Consider the following 11,072-nt stretch of genomic DNA (forward strand, 5'->3'; position numbering starts at 1 on the left):
CTGTCTCAGCTACACAGTAAGACAAAGAGCACAAGAGATTCGAAGTTTGTCGGCCTGCAGTGATATCGACAACGCCATATACTCGTACTGAGCGACTCTATAATACCATGAACCAGGCTAATCCGTTGAGTGACTGCCTGTATTTTTTTTTATTTTATGTCCTTTCTGGCCTCAACCCTCAGAAGGCTTATGGACCTGATGGAGTGCCTCCTATTATCCTAAAAACTGTGTTTCCGTGCTGAAACCCTGCATGGTCAGGCTATTTCGCCTCTGCCTCTACCTTACCTTCCAGCTGGAAGTACGCCTTCATACAGCCTGTGCCTAAGAAGGATGACCGTTCTAATTCCTCAAACGACCGTCCTATACCTTTACTTTCATGTCTATCTAAAGCTTTTGAATAAATCCATAACCGGAAGTTTCTTAAGCATCTATCCACTTCTTACCTTCGTTCTAATCACCAGTATGGGTTCCTCAAGGAGCGTTCTACTGGCCATTTTCTTCCTTTCTTAACTGACTCTTGGTCATCTTCTTTTAGCCGTTTCGGTGAAACTCTCTCAGTAGGAGTAGGTAGGAAGACACCTACCGAAACGGGCGTAAGCCACTCCCGGTGAGGTATATATGGGAAGCGAGGAGGGTGCTGAAGCCCTCCAAAGACCCTTCCCGTGTCCTCAATATCCGTTTCCCTGTTGTCTCAGCAACACCAGAGAGTAGTTCAGCATGCTCTCTTAAAACAGATCCTCTCTCTTTCCACACCACACTACATTCACACAACATGCACACCTTTTCCCAAAATTTAAAATTCCAAATGGCGCATAAACACACCGCCTCCGAGTCCCCGCCTGGGGGGGCGGGCACAAATTTCCCCAGAGAGGACTCCCCTTCTGGCTGCTGACTTGAGAGGTGTCTTGATAACTCCTCGAACAGTCGAACCTCTTTCTTATCAATTTCTGCAACATTCGCGGTCTTCGTTCTAATTTTCATTTCCTCCTCTAAACCTCACCTTCTCCTCCTCACCGAAACACAGGTTTCTGAGGCTACTGACAACAATTTTTGCTCTGTTCCCTCCTAGTAACTCTGTCCTAAATTTCAATCCAAAGCTGGATGTTGCGCTTACGTGTGTTATGCACGGAACGGAACGGAATCTTCCTATCACATAAGAATCACGTGACAATCCGATTTTGTACGACTTGCATTTCTCACGCCTGAACGGCGAGGAGTAACTAACTGGCTTGCGCGCTGTCAACACGCGCGTTCATCTCGCCTCCCGTGTTCGCCTGTATATATTTTGCTCCTGTTCACAAACTGAAATATATATTTTGAGTACAAAACGGGAACTATTCATAACCACGACCAACGAGTTATAAAGTGGTGGCGAGCGGTTTACGAACCAAAGAACTTAAAACACAGTGGTCGAGTGACACTTATTCGATGTGGAAAGATGCTTTTCTCGCGACTGCTACGGCTTATTGCGCAACGCTGGACCCATTGGGGACTACCGGGAGCTCCTAACTACGGGTGGAAGAAACAATACCCACTCATATCACGGTATTCAGGGAAGCGAGACCCCCCCCACTGCGCGCTGCGAGCGATGGCCTCCCGCACTGTCTCTCGCCTCAACGCTCCGGCTCAGCGTTCTGCCGTCGCTCGCCTTGCAGCCAGCCACACTCCGCAGCCCACCAGCCAGCCAGCCAGCCATACCCGGCAGCCATCCAGTCAGTCAGCCAGCCACACCAGCGTCAGCCAGCCGCAGCGGAGCTACAACCGCACTGCGAGGCGGCCCCCAACGACATCGCCCACGGCACCGACAACCTGCACCCGACGGCTACACGACGCCATGGGGCCATCTCCTGCCGCAAACGGACCAGTCTACCTGCCCTAACTGCCATAGGCTAGGGCACATGCAGGGCATCACATGACCGAGTGCGCAGTACAGTACACCGGTTGCCAGGGGCGCCCAGCGACGCCACGCCGGGAAGTGCTAACCCAGCGACGCCCTGACGCAGCCTCCCCCCCCCCCCTCCCCCCCGACCTCCCAGGGAGCAGCCAACGCCTTACCCGCCCAGTCTCCGGCATAATTTTCCCTTGTTACATGTTCTCTTTTTATGTGGAATAGTGCCTGCCAGCAAGCTGTTTTACAAGGTACTTAGGCCTTTGTTGTTCCTTTTCACTGTTTGTCTTGTTTTCGCAGACCGCCACCGTCACCCAGCAGGCAAGCACTTACTCCCCATCGCCCTACCCCGACCTCCTCACGGCCTGCACATCACCTATTCTATTTTTCAGCTCAGTCCCTTCTGTGTTATTTTGTTTCTTCTCTTTTTTTTTACCCTTATCTAGTTTCGGAACCTCCCCCCTTAACCTTTCTCTTTTCCCGTTCCCTTCTCGTTCCTAAAAATGTTTCATTAGCTAATGTTTAAAAAGGACCGGGACATTCTGGAGGCGTTGTCAAAGGGGGAGACAGTACTTGCGGAAGGGCAGATAGCACATTCTGAAGAGGCTAATTATACAGTTTTGCGCGGTGGTAAGCGCGTGCCTAAAGTAGAACCCGCAATCATGCCGACTGAGAACGAATGCCGCTGCTCCTACAGCGGTCACAATTATTCATGATGACACAAAAGGCCCTCGCTTCACAGGGGAGGCGGGAGGCATGGATGTTCATACTTTCCTCTGTGACGTAGATTACGTCATCACAAAACGTCGCTTAACGACGGATGAGGAAATGATCAACGTCCTCAGGGACCTTGTGGATCCCAGCGATTGCCTTGCACGGTCCATAATAATGGGTGATTATTTTAGGCTAACAAAATCTTTCAAATCCCTCCGCCAACAGATCATTTCTGTGTTCGCGGCACGGTCAAAACAGGGCCCAATCTCTGTCCTTTTCAAGATGGCAGAGGACCTAAGGAACGTTTTTTTTTTTTTTTACGTCTTGGCCTATTGCGCCGGTAGGCTTTTTCCTGGTGGGTCCTGATGGTCAAAGGAACACAAAGGAAGGTTGGCCCAGCCCGTTCTGGCGCAGGCGAGTGTTTATAGTGGCTCCATCCTGCATTGGCTCATGCTGGCCACCCGGAGCTCATCTTTAAGTCCGGGTTGATAGGTGGTCTTCTGGACAGCATATGGGTAGTTTTAAGCCACTCGGTGGCGGCTGAAAAATCCCAGCTTGGTGGCACCGGTCGGGGATTGAACTTGCGTCCTCCTGAACGCGGAGCCGTCTTGCTGTCTGTTCAGCCACCGCTTGGGGGAAGGTTCCCGTTCATTCGGCCGTCCGTCATTCTTCGACGATTGTGAGCGATGTCATTTTGCAGTTTAGCTCCTCTGAGTGGGAAATGGACCAACAGGCTGTCAAAACTGTAAACCTAGGGCTCATCCTAGATTATTTAGACTTCTTATTGCGGGTAAGCGATAAGATATCGAAAAACTCAAGGAAGCTGACGGGCTCAAGCCAAATTCTACCATACTGGAGCATGCAACTCCCTATATTCATGTTCAAGAGGATAGTGTCCCAAAACCGGTGCGATCGCTCGCGGCGGGAAGAGCGTCAGGTCGATCGTCGGAAAGGTCAAAGCCCGACCGGAGGGGATGGGGCAGTCGATCCGGTTCCCCAGCCAGGAGGGGGCGTCCCTCACGTTCACCATCTCGTTCTCAGAGCTGCGACAGGTACTCAACCCTCTTCTGCAACTGCTGCCGTAAGAAAGGCCACACCTCTTCGAGGTGCTGGCGCAAGGATTCGTCCCCCTCACGTTACTGTTCTTACCATCATTCGAGGAGCCATAGCTCGCAGGAGTGCTCGGCGCTTCGAGCTCGTAAGAGCTCGGGGGAAGACAGGCGCGCGGCCTCGCTAAGCCCACCGTAACGCTCCGGGATCACCAGTTGCGAAGGGACAGTGTTAAAGGGAATGCAAAGGCCGCGAAAAGGAGGGTTAACATTGGCTTATCAAAAACGGATATCGAGAACGGACGCCTGGAGTGCGTTCGGTTAGCAATATCCCCGTCGACTCCCTACGTAGCCATGGCGGTAAAAGCCAGGTGTAACGGTGCCGCCATTAGTGTCTTTTTGGACACTGGAGCGGCGACCAACGTCATTAACCTCCAGACTCTCAGAACAATGCATAATACGGAAGGGAAACATGCATTTGTCCTCGAACCTCATCAGTGCGTCTTGCAGGGCTAGACAGCGAAGACTATCCGGTCTTGGGTAAGGTTCACCTCTCTTTCAAACTAGACGACGATCTTCCAGAGATTAGTACCACGTTTCACGTGACGGAGAGCCTCAACATCCCAGGTGATGTTCTCTTAGGTTTAGAGGACATGGCTAGGTTTAAACTCAACCTTTGCCCGTCGATGCGTTGCATCACCCAAAATGACACATTGCAACCGACAGTATCTAATCCAAGACCCTTGTTAGCTAAGTCGCTGGCAGCAGCGACGGCTCAAACTGACCTTGCATGCCTGGTCGAGCTGTCGTCTTCGGAGGACCGTTCGCAGTCGCCGCCACAGACGGATGAAGATACGGTACCAGCAAAATGCGACTCCACTCCTATTCCTCCGACTCTTCCTTCTTCTTCGCAAGACTCCGCCGCCATTCGAGATTGCCTGGCGGGAGACGTCCTGCTAGGTGGCCACGAATCTACCCTGGTCACGTTGAGGCTTGCAGGTGTGCATGGTGTGTGTGAGGCTATCAGTGTGCCCGAGTCGTTGAAAGTGAAACAACTATGCCTGGAGTCAGCATTTTGCAGCGTGGATCGTGAAGGTCTTTCGCGCCTGTTCATTCACAACCGAGACCCATCTCCACGTACCTTACGCAAAGGTACGTATATCACAGACTTTGTCCTGCCCCCAGTGCGCATAGGGACGGTGACGGAGTTGGCGGATATTCCGCCTTCCCAGCCGCTTGACGCGGCGCACGCCGAGAAGGTACGGAACGCTTTGCCGGCCTATCTCACTACCGTCGAGTATCCCGACATAAATGACAACTTAACAGAGCTGCTTACGCAGTACCACTCGGTGATCTCTCTCCCAGGGGACCCATTGGGAGCCACCACGTTGGTGGACCACCACATCCCGCTACAAGCAGGCACGGCGCCATTATATATACCTGCGTATCGGTTCCCTCACTCACAACGCAAACAACTAGACAAGATCGTGAAAGACATGGAGAGTAACTCACCCTGGAACTTTCCATTGTCCCTAGTCCCTAAGAAGGACGGCACGAGCCGTCCTGTTGTTGACTACAGGCAATTAAACAAACATTGCCGGCAGGAAAGATACCCACTGCCAGTTCTGCAGGACATCCTGATGTCCATCGGGCCAGAAAATAGGGTCTTTTCCACGCTTGACTTACGCACAGGGTACTGGAAGGTCCCGCTGGACGAGGAATCGAAGGAACTAACTGCCTTCAGCACACCGTCAGGCCATTTCGCCTTCAAGAAAATGCCAATTGGTATCTCTGGAGTCCCACTTGCCTTCCAACGTCTCATTAACTCAGTGTTTGCAGGTCTCTTGGGGTACATTATAATAGTCTCTAAGGACCCTCAGTCTCATTTCAACAAACTCCAGGAAGTGTTCTCTCGTCTGCAATCAGCAGGCTTAACACTGAAGCTGAGTAAGTGCAACTTCCTGCAGAAGAAGATTACGTTCTTGGGACATGTCCTCGATGACAGGGGCGTCCATACCACGCAGGACAAAGTGGAGGCCGTTCGTACGTTTACGACTCCTACAACTCTCAAGTCCCTACGTTCATTCTTGGGTTTCAGCGGCTACTACCGCATCTTAATTAAGGACTACTCAACCATAGCGAGACCCCTAACTCAGTTGACGAGAAAGGACACGCCTTTCGAATGGGCCGAGGAGCAGGAACGGTCATTCCAACGGCTTAAGACATTGCTTACCACTTCACCGATTCTTGCATATCCAGACTTTGACAAAGAGTTCTATCTGAACAGACGCGATACGAAATGATGTCGCCGCTCTCAAAATGTTTCGTACGGGAGCATTTGAAGGTAACGGAAGTGATGTGTATTTATTGTTTATGTTATAATGTTCCCTTTTAATGATAATTTATAATACGTTTGATGTAAAATACGGTAAAATAACATAGTAGAACATTTATTTAAAAAAAAATGCGACTGTGAATATCATGTGTTGTCTTCAGTACTGAAGACAACCTTGAAATGATTTAGCTCACGTCGTGTGCTTATCTTTTCAAAACAATTGTTATACGTTGTTCAGACTTAGGCGATATATATATATATATATATATATATATATATATATATATATATATATATATATATATATATATATATATCTTTATATATATATATATATATATATATATATATATATATATATATATATATATATATATATATATATATATAGATATATATATATATATATATAGATATATTTATATATATATATATATATATATATATATAGATAGATAGATAGATAGATAGATAGATAGATAGATAGATAGATATAGATTATATATATGTGTGTGTGTGGTGGGCACCGATCACTTTTTTGCTGTTCCGATCCCCGATCATCCGATCAGTTTGGGTAACTGATCCGATTCCGATTATTTTTTAAGTACTGTCATTCCGATCATCATTCCGATCATCCGATCATTAGAACTTGTAATAATTACTATTAATTTTTTTTCAAATAATGATTACAAGAAACCCCTATTTTAAGTGTTTTTTTTTAAGTAATAATTTCAAATAAGTAATAACTAAATTATTTGCTTATAAATATCCTTATTTTTTCTCTTTCTTTTGGTATACAGGACAGGTAAAGAAAAAATATTATCTTAACTTCTTATTTTAAGCATTCATTTAAGTCTACCCTTTTTATTTAATTTCTGAAAGTATGAAAAAGGAATTATGTTTGCTATTTAAACTTTTGTTTGAAGTTGATTTAGATTTTTGACAAACATTTTTCAACTTTTTAATATTCTATCATCGATATCTAGGAAATATTTTTTACTGTTCTATAAAAAACGAGCGATAGTGATCATTAATCTCCTATCCTTCCTGATTAATTAAATAGCATTCTGACTAAAAGATATTGGTCCATAAATAAATAAGTTACAAGAAGAACATATGCAATAAGGTTTTGATTTTAAGTGAGCCGGTGTTGTGTCATCTGCCATCCACGTATCCTAAGACATCCCATCCTGATCTGCGCATGCGCGAAACCCGATGTCTACAAACACAGTGTTGATATTGTAGTTTGTCCAGCCAATATATATATATATATATATATATATATATATATATATATATATATATATATATATATATATATATATATATATATATATATATATATATATATATATATATATATATATTTGGGGAAGCGGTGGCTGAATGGATAGCGTGACGGCGCCGCGTTCAGTAGGACGCGAGTTCAATCCCCAATGCAAGATGGCGCCACTATAAACACTCGCCTGCGCCAAAACGGGCTGGGCCGACAATCAGGCCCCACCGGGAAGAAGCCTTGGGCCGACCATCAGGATCCACCGGGAAGAAGCCTACCGGCGCAATAGGCCACGACGTAAATAAAAAAAAAAAAAAAAAAAGATGGTGGCAAGACAGCATGGCAGCTTTTATGGGAAAATGGTCAAATTCAAGAATGACATGGACCCCATAATTCAGTTAACCTACTATTAAATGGAGAGAATCCGAGAAACATGACCATCAATCTGAAGAGAGTGTAGGTTATCTCATTTATCACATTTACGGACATACAAGGGTTGTAGGTTATCTCATTCATCACATTTACCGACATACAAGGGGCGTAGGTTACCTCATTTATCACATTTACCGACATACAAGGGGTGCAGGGTATCTCATTTATCACATTTACTGACATACAAGGTTTCAGGTTACCTCATTTATCACATTTACTGACATACAAGGGGTTTAGGTTATCTTATTTTTCACATTTACTGACATACAAGGGTAGGCGGTGGCTGAGTGATTAGCGTGCGGGGTCAGCATTTATCACGCCATGGACAATGTCGATTCAAATCCCTACGCTACCACCTGGGTTTTTTTAATCACACCCGAGTGGTTTAAGACTACCCACAGGCTGTCCAGAAGACCACCTATCATCCCGGATTCTAGAAGAAACCACACAAGCGAATCAAAAATGAGTTCCAGGGGGCAGCATGAGCCAGGCATAACTAGCGCCACTATAAAAATTGCCTGCGCCATGACGGGCTTGGGCCGACCACCAGGCCCCTGCAGAAAGCCTACCGGCGCTATAGAATGACAAAAAAAAAAAAAAACTTCATTTTTCACATTTACTGACATACAAGGGGTGTAGGGTTACCTCATTTATTACATTTACCGATATACAAGGGGTGTAGGATATACCTTATTTATCACATTTACCGACATTCAATGGGTGTAGGGTATCTCATTACTCACATTTACCGAGTTACAAGGGGAGCAGGTTATCTCATTTATCACATTTACCGACTTATAAGAGGTGTAGGTCATCTCATTTATCACATTTACCGATATACAAGGGGTGTAGGTCATCTTATTTATCACATTTACCGACTTACAAGGGGTGTAGGTCATCTCATTTATCACATATACCGGTATACAAGGGGAGCAGGTTATCTCATTTATCATGTTTACCGACATATCTCATTTACCTCATTTACTGATATACAAAGGGTGCAGGAAGAAACTATCATATATCAAGCAATTTTCAAATTAAAAAAATACGTCAATATTTACTTTTAAAAAGATTAAAAAAAAATAAAAAAAATCAGGTGAGACATCGCGATAGGCAGTCGACAAAGACATGGTACCGTGTCGCAATTCATCCACCCTTTGTTCGTAAACAAATCCCGCGCATGCACATATTGGATGGGATGTCTTAGGATACGTTGGTGGCCGATGACACCACACCGGGTAGAACTCGTAGCAATGGGTTTAAGTTGGATAAGTTCAGGTTCAACAAAGACATGGGCAAGAATTGGTTTACCAACTGTAGTGGATGAGTGGAACAGACGTAGAAATCATGTGGTGAGCGCCAACACGATAGATACATTCAAGAAGAGGTTAGATAAGTTCTTGGATGGGAGGGGTACGGGGCGTTAGTTTAGTGCCGTGGTCTGGGCGGCATGTTGCGCTGTCTCGCGCGATCTCCTTCCTCCTCTTCCTCTTGTTGCGGGGGAGCTGGAAGGGTGGTGGTGGGGGGTCGAGGGAAGGCAAAGCCCCCACCCCTCCCCCACCCCCGGTTAAGAAGTTACGGGGGTCGAGGCGGGCAAGCCCCCTTTAGCTTAGGTATTGTGGTCAGCGAGGGACTGAGGAAGGTCAGCGAGGGACTGAGGAAGGTCAGCGAGGGACTGAAGAAGGTCAGCGAGGGACTGAGGAAGGTCAGTGAGGGACTGAAGAAGGTCAGCGAGGGACTGAGGAAGGTCAGTGAGGGACTGAGGAAGGTCAGTGAGGGACTGAGGGAGGTCAGTAAGGGACTGAGGAAGGTCAGTGAGGGACTGAGGAAGGTCAGTAAGGGACTGAAGAAGGTCAGCGAGGGACTGAGAAAGATAAGCGAGGGACTGAGGGAGGTCAGCGAGGGACTGAGGAAGGTCAGCAAGGGACTGAAGAAGGTCAGTGCGGGACTGAGGAAGGTCAGTGAGGAACTGAGGAAGGTCAGCGAGGGACTGAGGAAGGTCAGCGAGAGACTGAGGAAGGTCAGCGAGGACTGAAGAAGGTCAGCGAGGACTGAGGAAGGTCAGTGAGGGACTGAAGGAAGATCAATGAAGGACACACACACACACACACACACACACACACACACACACACACACACACACACACACACACACAAATAAATAAATAAATAAATAAACAGACAAACAAACATACAACTACACTCCTTCAAAGAATCCGAGAACACCTGGCCGGACGGCAGGACATCCAAGAAGATCTAACTGCCTTGCTAATCTCTTAATTGCCTTCACCTGCTGCCGCTCGCCATATAGGCCTAAAAGAGCTCCGTGTTTTCAGCCAGGGTCGATGAGAGATACTTGTCCTGTGTAGCTATCGTCTTTATCTTATAATTAAAATAACCGATTACAGTCACGTTTTTTTTTTGGAAATAAAATAATTGTCGTCTGCACACTCATGAAACCAATCCGTTGATATGGGTGGAGTACCGTTTTGAAATGGTCGTCTGAGGCAAGTATTTGCCGCACTGCGTGACTTTTCTTGAAAACAGTCCCGAGGTTTACGGGTTAAACATTGATTTTTATAGGATAGAAAGTAGCTGACTTTTTCTTTTATACACTTTTATATCCTAGTTTTCCTATTTCTAATGCCGTAAAATACTGAAGCAGCTTCATAGCATCTCCAAGTATATATTTATACTAGTTATATTTCACAAACAACTCTTGATCAGAGATTGAGACTGCAATGCTTATTACTCACTACAAGGTCAGAGAATGAGCCATCCTCATTCATCAAAACTGTAATATCGTCAGGATCAGTTTTCCTCGCTGTTTCTTTTGCCGAGATGAAGACGTTGTTCTCGACGATATCCCAATCGGTTTGAGCTGCCACACACGTAGCCTGAAAAGAGAAAATAATAGAAAAGGAAATGGAATTGTTTGCCGCTCCAACGCAAAATTCGATAAAAGAGGTGGGGATGGTTGGTCATAAAATATCGAAAGAAAGATCTACAGATTCAGGAATAGAGAATTTTAAAACTCATGGCATGATCTATCGACATGGCCATTCCAAAAACTTTACTGGCGTCCCCCTGGCTTCCTTTAGTCGAGATTGTCTCTTACGGAAACATCTCGGTGAGCAACCTCGACTCAGGCAGTGTAGCCCATATAGCTTGTGTTGGTGTTCACGGACCATGCAGTTAATGCCCCTCTATCCAGTTTCATGGGGAAATCGTCGAGTTGACAGTGTCTTTCCAACAGTATCTGCCTAAGCACTTAAAGGCAAAGGCCTCTTCAAATTATTATTTTGCGACTAGAAGATCCGCATCTTTGGCTATCATCACAGGTATCGACAGTGCCAACTCTAATGCTGACCGAGTCTA

The 11,072-nt window shown here is 46.0% G+C and overlaps 1 long non-coding RNA gene across 1 annotated transcript in view; it reads right to left on the bottom strand.

The window, feature by feature from the left end:
* LOC126992264 (uncharacterized) overlaps nucleotides 1-10,592 on the bottom strand; it is a 63,839-nt gene extending 53,247 nt beyond the window's left edge. Inside the window, exon 1 of the long non-coding RNA XR_007746397.1 lies at nucleotides 10,451-10,592. This is a non-coding gene — a long non-coding RNA (uncharacterized LOC126992264). The remainder of the gene's footprint in view (nucleotides 1-10,450) is intronic.
* Between the last annotated feature and the right edge of the window lie 480 nt (nucleotides 10,593-11,072).

The sequence above is a fragment of the Eriocheir sinensis genome, unplaced genomic scaffold (assembly GCF_024679095.1).
Source record: "Eriocheir sinensis breed Jianghai 21 unplaced genomic scaffold, ASM2467909v1 Scaffold43, whole genome shotgun sequence".
In the NCBI taxonomy this organism is placed as follows: Eukaryota; Metazoa; Arthropoda; class Malacostraca; order Decapoda; family Varunidae; genus Eriocheir; species Eriocheir sinensis.